The sequence below is a fragment of the Lycorma delicatula genome, chromosome 4 (genome assembly GCF_047948215.1).
Source record: "Lycorma delicatula isolate Av1 chromosome 4, ASM4794821v1, whole genome shotgun sequence".
Classification (NCBI taxonomy): Eukaryota; Metazoa; Arthropoda; class Insecta; order Hemiptera; family Fulgoridae; genus Lycorma; species Lycorma delicatula.
In genome coordinates this window covers 164397972-164407413 of record NC_134458.1, presented here as the reverse complement: position 1 = coordinate 164407413, position 9442 = coordinate 164397972, and positions in this window count along the sequence as shown.

Genomic DNA, 9442 nt, shown 5'->3' with positions numbered 1-9442 from the left:
TATCAAGTTAAACGAAAAGTAAAAAAAAAAAAAAAATGATAGATCTTAATTCTTTTAAAATTAATACAAGAATACTGGGAAACAGGTTATGCGTTACAACTACTCCTTTACATGATTCGCACAAACAAAGCTCAAACGAAATAATTTCAGTGAGCTGCATCCAATGTCTGTGAATATAATGAATAGTAGTACTAGTTTAAACAAGATATAAAGAAATAAATAAACATTATTGACGGTTAAATACAGCTCCCTAACCGAAAAGTAAATATGTCGTACTAATGCAACATTATGATGGAAAAAATTACTAATAAGCGTGCAAAAGCAAACCTCTATAATGTAATAAGTCGGTGAAGAAAAGTCACGCGATGTAATTATATTAACATGAAACACGCCCGAGTTAAGCAGTGAAACAATAATTTTTGTATATTATAAATAATTAATAGCCAAAAATACTTAAATTTACAAAACTAAACAACTGCGTGTTCGTGAGATAATTTTATTAAAATATAATTACAAACTGGAAAATGGAATTTCCACTCGCCGGGTAAAATAGGAAAAATAGTTAAAACATATATACATATTCAAATTTAATGTACATTACTGTTACTTTTTAAACTGGATGATTTAGATCGGTCGGTAAGCGTAAAATTAGAATCACCGCTGATATTAAGATCGACATCCCCCAGCCGAGAAGAGATAAATAATGTATCGCCCAAAATAAAACGGGGCATATTAATTTACCGCTTTACACTATTTTTACCGGAGTTTCTTACGGTTACAACGCGTGTAAAGCATCCGGAGTACATGAACCGCTTTTCCTAAGAGCATTGATATTCACTGTTAGTTACACTATTTTATTCCACTACCTAAAATGAATTACGTAAAAGGTGCTGCTTGTAGGACCGCTTTTCGATCAGTATCATGTGTTTACATGCGAAGGATAATCGCCTCGGTGAAAAAATATGATAAGAAACCGCTTCGCGTCACTTTAGCTAGTACGAAAAATCTTTAGAACGGTTAAATGTATTTTTTTTTTTATTGTAACCGGTACGATTTCTGATGTATTATAATCTCATAAGCTAAAAAACCCACTGCAGTATAATATCTTAACATGAAATCCAACCCCGCTCTAGATATAAAACTACCCTTGATGAGAGGTTTTTTTAACTAAAGAGAAAGCATTCGTCGTAATACAAAATCTACAAATTTCATAACTTTTCGTTAAATAGCCCCTCCCATATAAAGCCAAATTATATATCACAGACACAAACATCCGGGCGGGGTGTGGATATACAGAAAAAATTTGTAAAAAAATGTTAATATTTTGTACAGGGGTTTATAACATCAAAAATCCGAGCGATAGAATTAAATGAAGAAGGTTATACACACGATATATAACATTTAATAAAGATGTTGAAAATTTTAACAGCGTAGTTAAAACTTTAAAGATTTTTTTATGCGAAGTAATCATTTAAATTCAGCCGCCTATTTACACGGTTCGTATTACGATATTATTCTTCTATATTTGCAGAAATTGCACGCGGAACTAGAAAACCAGAATCGGAACGCAAATCGCACAGTAATACTTACTTACAATCGATACAACTATAAAAAATAACTTATTTATAAGATGCAATCGTAATAGAATACGATTATGATATTGATACCGTCTGTGTATATGCGCAAAAGAAAATTACAAAATTAAAGAAGAAACTAAGGAGAGAGAAAGCGAACTCGGCAACATTTATAACCTCGGCGGAGTAGTATAGCAGAACGAAGTAGAGACGGGTATGATAATCGGCACAAAGCCGATCCGTCCCGTTAAATGTTGCCACGGCTGCTACTGAAAGCATACGTCGCATCAGTGAGGTGTAAAAGGTCATGGCGTAAAGGATGACCCACGAAGAAACTGAGAAACTTTCAGGACATGTTCTACTGGTGAAAATAACGAAAACGTTCATAAAAACATAGATCTGGAAAAGTAATGTTTTCGATTTACGGCTAGCGTAAAATCTCGCCCGAATTTCAGCTCTTCTAATAAAAAGTTTTGTTAAGTGACTAATGAATGCGGAGGATTTAATAACAAAACTTATAGAGAATTTAATTCTGAGAAAATTAATGTAAATAGAGCCGATATAAAGTAAATAAAAACTTTAAAATTCGGTTACAGACGAAAAATAGGCAGAAAATCGTATTATTGTTTACCTAATAAATATTATTTTTTATATAGCAAAAAAAATAAAATACATGAAATAATAAATGGTAACAGAAATAACAAACTTGTTACTGTAACTGTTCGAAATTCCCTCCGGCACAATGTAAACCGCACTCTGCCCGACGTAAAATATTCGGTGGCTTTCCGTATCATCTCAAGATCGTTTCGTATGAATTCAATAGCATTTCGTAGTTTAACGAGTAACTCTTCTTTAGTATTAACTTTTTGTCGGTATACTATCGTTTTCATTTGGCCCCAAATGAAGTAATCTAGTGGCGTTAAGTTCAGATGATCGTGGTGAACAATCGCTTTAAGAAATTAACATTCAAGTGATTTCTATCTACTAAAGAAAATGTGGCGTTGCGTCACCAGGCTGAAAATAATTTGCAATCTAGTTTTTAAAGGTACATCCTCCAAAAGAGCCGGCAAATTATTTTTCAAGAAATGAAAGTTTGCACCTCACGTAAAATTTTCATTGAAAACAAACGGTTCCAGACTTTTGTCAAAATAATGTCACACCAAACATTAATGTGAAATCTATGTTGGAAACTAGTTTCCACAGTACCATGTGGATCGTCTTCGCTCCATAAACGTATAATTTTTAGAATTGAAGACTCCGTCTTTCGAAAAAGTGGCTTCATCAGTAAATAAAATTGAATTTACCTTATAAGCGTTGTCAAAAAGCCGATGGCAAAAGTTTAACCGCTGGAGGTAATCTGTTGGCCGCAAAGTTTGAACCTTCTGCCGGCAGAAAGGATACAGATTTTCTTTCTGTAGGATGCGCCACACTTTACTTTGTTTATTGATAAACCAGCGAGACATTAAATTCGCCTTGTATTAGTTCCTGGGCTATGTTGAACGTGCTGAATCACACGATGTTTACCACATTAACACGATGATTTACTTGGCGTTCAAAAGAAAACGAACCGGTTTGGAAATGACCCTTTCGTTCGTAAATGCTGATACACCAAAGAAAAGGTTTTCGTATTTGGAATCCGCCTTCCAGGAGATTTATCCAGATATTCATTTCGAGCAGCTTCAGAATTTCTACTACAAAATCCATTAATAACAATTACATCGGCATATTCCTCGATAGAAAATTGAAACTCATTTTACACTACAATATAATAACTCTACACTTTCGTTCTGCATGATAATTTATGACAACATATTCAAACGAAGTACACAATTTTTATTGTTGACCAGCTGTTATTATTGCTAATTAATATAATACAATTATTTTTTTAAATATTTCTCAAATAACATACCTTTTGCTTTATTTTATTCCGAAATTGTTTCGTTTTACCTGTGTAAATTATTGAATACTCACAGCTAAAATAATATTTTATACTGTAGATTTTGTATTTCTTTTAAAATTATTTTCAGAAATTAGCGTTTTTGTTTTTAAAAGGAATGTTTATTAGGCACAGAAAGAATAATACGATTTTCTGTCTATTTTTCGTCTGATTTGTTTCAATAAAAAACCGATTTTTAAAAGTTATTACTTTTTATTAGCTTTATTTAAATTAGTTTCTCAAAAATAAATTTTCAGCAAGTTTTGTTACCAAATCTTTCGCATTTATTAGTAATTTAACAAAGCTATTGTAATATAAACCTAAAAACATTTGTTTTCGACACCGAATTTTGTGTTTTACGTCGGATATCTTAAAATCTACTGGAGTTGCAGTTCTGAGACCTGTTTATCCTATTTCCCAGCTGAAATTGAATAAGAAACCACCAAATTTACTCCTTGATTTAAGTCCCAAAAATTACAATCGGTCTTTTTTTTATTACAAGAGCTGAAATCCAGGCGAAATATTTCGCTAGCTGTAACTCGAAAAGGAAGCGTTTCCAGACCTATGTTTATATGAACTTTTTTCATTATTTCCACCAATATAACATTTCGTGAAAGTCTCTCCCTTACTTCGTGGGACACTGAATAAGGTATTAATAATCATAATTTAATTCTCATAAAATCTTCAGCAAGTCTTCCGATATCCTTTTTCACATTATTCTGGTTCAGGAATAATATAAGGATGTGTGCACCCTTACGCATTGCTTTTCAGTCTCTATATAGAAGAAACAATACAGGGAATTGAACAGATTTGAAAGGAGAGGGGTAACTACTCGAAGAAAAATATAAAAATGTTGAGATTTGTTGACGAATTTTTTTTTTTGACATAAACCGCAAATAAATTAGAAGAAGCATTGAAACAACATTACCAGGAGAGAAATTCGATTTAAAAATAGGATTGATACAAAGGTAATGAAGTACGAGATAAAAAGAAAAATAGTGAGAAATTACATAGTAAGACAATCTACAGGAACATACGAGACCAGAAGCGCGAGAATTTTTTATTAATGTAAAAAAAATTACGACCGACGGGTGACATAGAGGACAAAAGCAGATGGCCCGAGCGATGACCATTTTCATACCGAAAAGAACGCTACGATCAATTATGATTGAAAAAGATTCTTAACAATATTGTGCAGAGTATAGAGCATTAAGATAATAAAACGGAGAAAACGGGAAAAGCAAAAATAAAAATAACATAGATCTTTTAAATGCGGCGTTACAGGAAGATATCGAAAACTATATGAATAGATAAAGTATGAAAGAAAGAGTTATTATTATTTTGACTGACAAGTTTACTTTTTCCCCACATCCCCGAGCCAGACATCCAATTAAGTATACTCGGCTCTGGGACGTGTCCTTGCGACTCTAAGACGGCCTCCCCATTCACCGATTATCAACCCGGCACAGCAGGTCAGCTCCCTCGGTTCCGGATCTTTTAATTGCCTGCCTCTAATCTCCGACGGAAGAAACCAGGCCCGGCTATGCCGTTCCAAGCTCCTCCCCGCCGGAGACCGGGTCTCGGTCTTTCCTTTTGCCAGCCTCAAACCGACGGCGCAGGAGCCGAAGCCGCGTTAGCGTATCCGGGAACCCACATCGCCGGCCGGATCTCGGTCTTTCCATTAATCCACACCTAACGGACCCCAGGAGTCCCCGCTCCATCACGGGAACCCACACACCAGGGCATGTGAGCCCTCAGGAACGTGGCTGTCCGCCCTGCCCGGTTATAAACTAAAACCTTCAGTACCCCAGTCGTCTTGCATCCTCTTCTTTTATTCTGAGGACTGCTCTTGCAAATATTGCAAAATTATGCCAGTTCCCGGACATACCCAAGAGCTATTCCGAGAGTTGCTACAGTCGGGATACGTATCAGTCCTGCATTTATACGATGTTCCTCCCATCGCCTGCACACGAAAATAGTGTGTTCGGCATCGTCAACCACATCGCAATAACAGCAGATGGGTGACTCTCTCCTGCCAAACCTATGCAGGTATTGTTCAAACGCACCGTGTCCCGACATGAGTTGCGTTGGGTGATAATCTAATTCGCCATGAGAGCGATCTAGCCAAGCATCCTGGTCCGGGATAATTCTTCTGGTCCATGCGGTCACTGCTGAACCCCCCCCCCCCATGCCATCTTCCATTGTTCCCGTATTATAGAACTGGCTTCATCTTTGGCTACACCGGACGCCCTCAGTTTTCGCCCTTTGATCTGCAATTCAATCGGGGGCACCGAAAAAGCACGCACAGTGCATCATACGATAAAGTTCGGTACCCCGAAACTACGTCCAGTAGCGACTTCCTATGAGTGCTAGTTAATTTGCCTCTGTTGCGCTTGACATTAACCGCATCGGCCCATACCGGGGCGGCGTACAACAGAGACGACGTTATCACCGAGTGATAAGTCGCCTTTTCGACGCACGTGGAATTCCTTGTCCCGCAAAGAGACCTCGCAAGGCACGGATTGTTGTTTCCACTCTGTCGCAGATCATGGCCACTTGACTGGAGTATTTGAGGTGTTTCACTGACAAGTTAATGACATAAAACTACACTTTTTAAATTTACAACCATTCTTCAAGCAAACAACAGTTTGCTTGAAAACTGTTGTTACTATAGCTCTGTAACAACAGAGCTATAGTAATAACTCTGTTACAGAGTTACTATAACAAGTTTTGTTATATTTATGGACGGATTTGTGATTAGCGTTCCATATCCGTTTGTACCAGCGTTCTCAAACCCATTACTGGGTCCGACCGCGGGAGACTAGGCTTTTAAAACCTGTGCTTCCGACGTAATTCCCTTTCAGACCGTCCGCTGAAGTCCTTTAGGTGCTAGCGCTTCTAAAATGCAGATAATAAAAACAAAAAGGAAAATTATAGGGATGAGCAGTAGGAGCTAATCACTCTATTTCACGAAAGAATAACATTACACAAAGGAGTGATGTGACCGGCACCACTATGCCCACCGTCATAATTTTTCTTACATCAATGAAAATTGAACACGGGTTGATTGAAGAGCTATAAGGTTGAACAATTTTTACTCTTGAATAAGGATTCAAAATAAAATAACCACCCATTTATGAGTGGTTTTTTTAACATCGATCATTTGACAACTTTGATATCATTCTCAATTTGATTTTAGTTTCACGTAAATCATTTAATTATGTTTCTACTTGTTACATGACATCCAATTTTCAAATCAAATTAAACCTGGATGTATTAATAATGAACCCGACAAACAGTTCCTGTAACAACATTTTGCCACAAGTTTCTCTCTTTAAAAAGATTAAAAAGTTTTTTTACATACGTTAATAAGCCTTGATAGGCTTTATTAGCCGTTCTTAAGATATCAAGGCAATAACTAATCCCCGGTCTCGTCCAACCATGACTAACATAACTGACGTAATGGCAGTACTAATTTTTTCCCATACGTCTACCAAATCATTCACGTTTCAGCTGGAGACAATATTCTTAGTATTAACGCAAAAAAAGGATTTAAATAAAGTCGAACCTTTCACAAGATTCCAAACTTCTACCGATCCACCTGATTGGAAAACCAGGCATTCAAAAATTTGTCTGTGTACTATCCTGTATGAAAATAATATCGGTCCCTTTTTCTCTTTTAATAACTTTCTATTTCTTTGGACTTAAAACAAAATAATTTAATATGATCGGCAAAATCATTAGATGTTTTGCGTTATCCCTAAAAACTCAGTTCGGTTACATTTTACGAAACCGTTTAAATCACCATTACATTATCTCCAGGTGCGGTTTCATATAGAAACATTCAATGAAAATTACACTTAACATAATGAACTTATTTCAGTTCTGTTTATCATAGGACGAATTGTGTTTTTTTTTTTCGCGGTTTATATTGTTCAGACTCCTAGCAAGTCGATGACCACTAATATAAGCAACCGCTATATATTCTGAAGTTGCATCGTGTTAAACTACTGACATTTCATTTACATTCCCGTAGTTAAAATAATTGTGTTAATATTCAGTATAATTTTACGTACATTTTCTACAAAAAAACAGCATATTTTCTGATGTCACCGTATATGGTGGTCTCATACAATTGAGCATATATTTTCCCGATATTTAATTACCTTATTATTAATAAATTCCAAACAGGTTTAAATTACAAAAAAAAAAGAAAAAAAACTCCTAAAACAGAGCCACTAAAACTATAGAAAAAGATGTCCGATACGACATAATTTTCATTAAAATTAATACAGATTTTAAACTGAAAAGTCAAATAAAATCAAATCACTTATTTCTTATAATCAGATTAAACATCTCTATGTTCAAATATAAATGTCTGTAATTAAAAAACTACAAAAACGTTCAAAAGCAACAAATCTTTGAATCGTAAAAATGTAATAGGTTAATATTATTTACCCACATTTCATGTTTCAAAAAAAAAAAAGCTGTTAAGTTAATCGTGTGTATTTATTTTTAAAATCAGCTACGTTTTACTGACTACAGTAAATTCCAGGAGATTTTCACTCCGATACACATTCTGTGTAACGATAAACTTTTCATTAAACTTTCAACGCATCAGCAGTAGAAAAATTCAATAGGTATCACACGTAACTTGTCAGCCGCAAGAAGTAGTGAAGACTATCGTCCATCACTTTCAATGTTATTACAAGCAGTCAACATTTCAGTAATGTATTAATGTTTAATGAAATGAATTTCTTTTGAACTAAAGAGATTGATTAATTTATTATACATTACACTCTTCAACTATCTACTGTAGCATACTGAATAGGTAGAACGTAACTAAAATACTGAAATATTCAATTCAGAAAATAAACAGTTCAATCAATTTATAAACATAAAATAAAATTAATAACTTCAATATTAAAAAATATTTTAACAACTAAGAATTAGTATACGATTCATCCCTGCTTAAAACGTGAGTTAAATGAAAATTTTTTTTAATGAATTTTAATGCTTACGATTAACTGTTAGGGCTTAATTAATAAAATGTCATAGTATGTGTCTAGCTTGTCTGAAGCAGAGTAAAATCAACTTGACACAAAGTGGTACAACGTTAAAAAAAATTCTAAACTATTACCCGTGCAATATTACACTATTATTCTTGTCAATTCACTGCAACGATACAAATTAAAATTTTACTTATTCTTAAAAAGGGAGACATCAATTTTTCATCTTAACCTATCATTAAATGGTAAAAAGAAAATTAATATCGATTAATAATTTTAATTTACGGAATAGAATATAAGCAGCTTCCACGATAAGATAATGAAATTATAAAACGTGCGAAGTGGCTAACAAAGAAAATAGAATTAGGATTATAGAAATTAACGGTAAACAAAAAATTTAGGAATAGCATGAACTAAGGAGCTTAAGAGCACGATCCGGCGGCAGATTTCGGTAAGCACGATTTGGATACATGAATAGTTTGATGAAACAAAGAATACCAAGAAAAATATTGAAATGAGATTACAAGAAAGAGACCGAGGGTAGACTTTGAAAATTGTGGTTGCATTTGAAAGACAGAAGCAACAGATCAGAAGATGTAAAAAGGGGTGAACAGAAGAGAACGTATTTAAGGAAAGAATAAAAATGTAAAGCTACAATTTTCCAGCTGACCTGAGAACTTTGATAAAGTGCGAAAGAAGATAACAGTCTTAATGACAGTTCATAATTTGACTACATCATAAAAATAGTAGTAGAAGCAAAATGAACTCCTACTCTAATGATGGTCACTTTCTCTGATGTTATCAGTTGATTTTGTGTGTGTAGTGTAAATGTAATTATTGTTACGCTTTAGTGCAACAACTGAAGTTTTAATAAAATTATTGTATTGTTAACAATAATTTACTGCAGATAATTAAACTTTGTT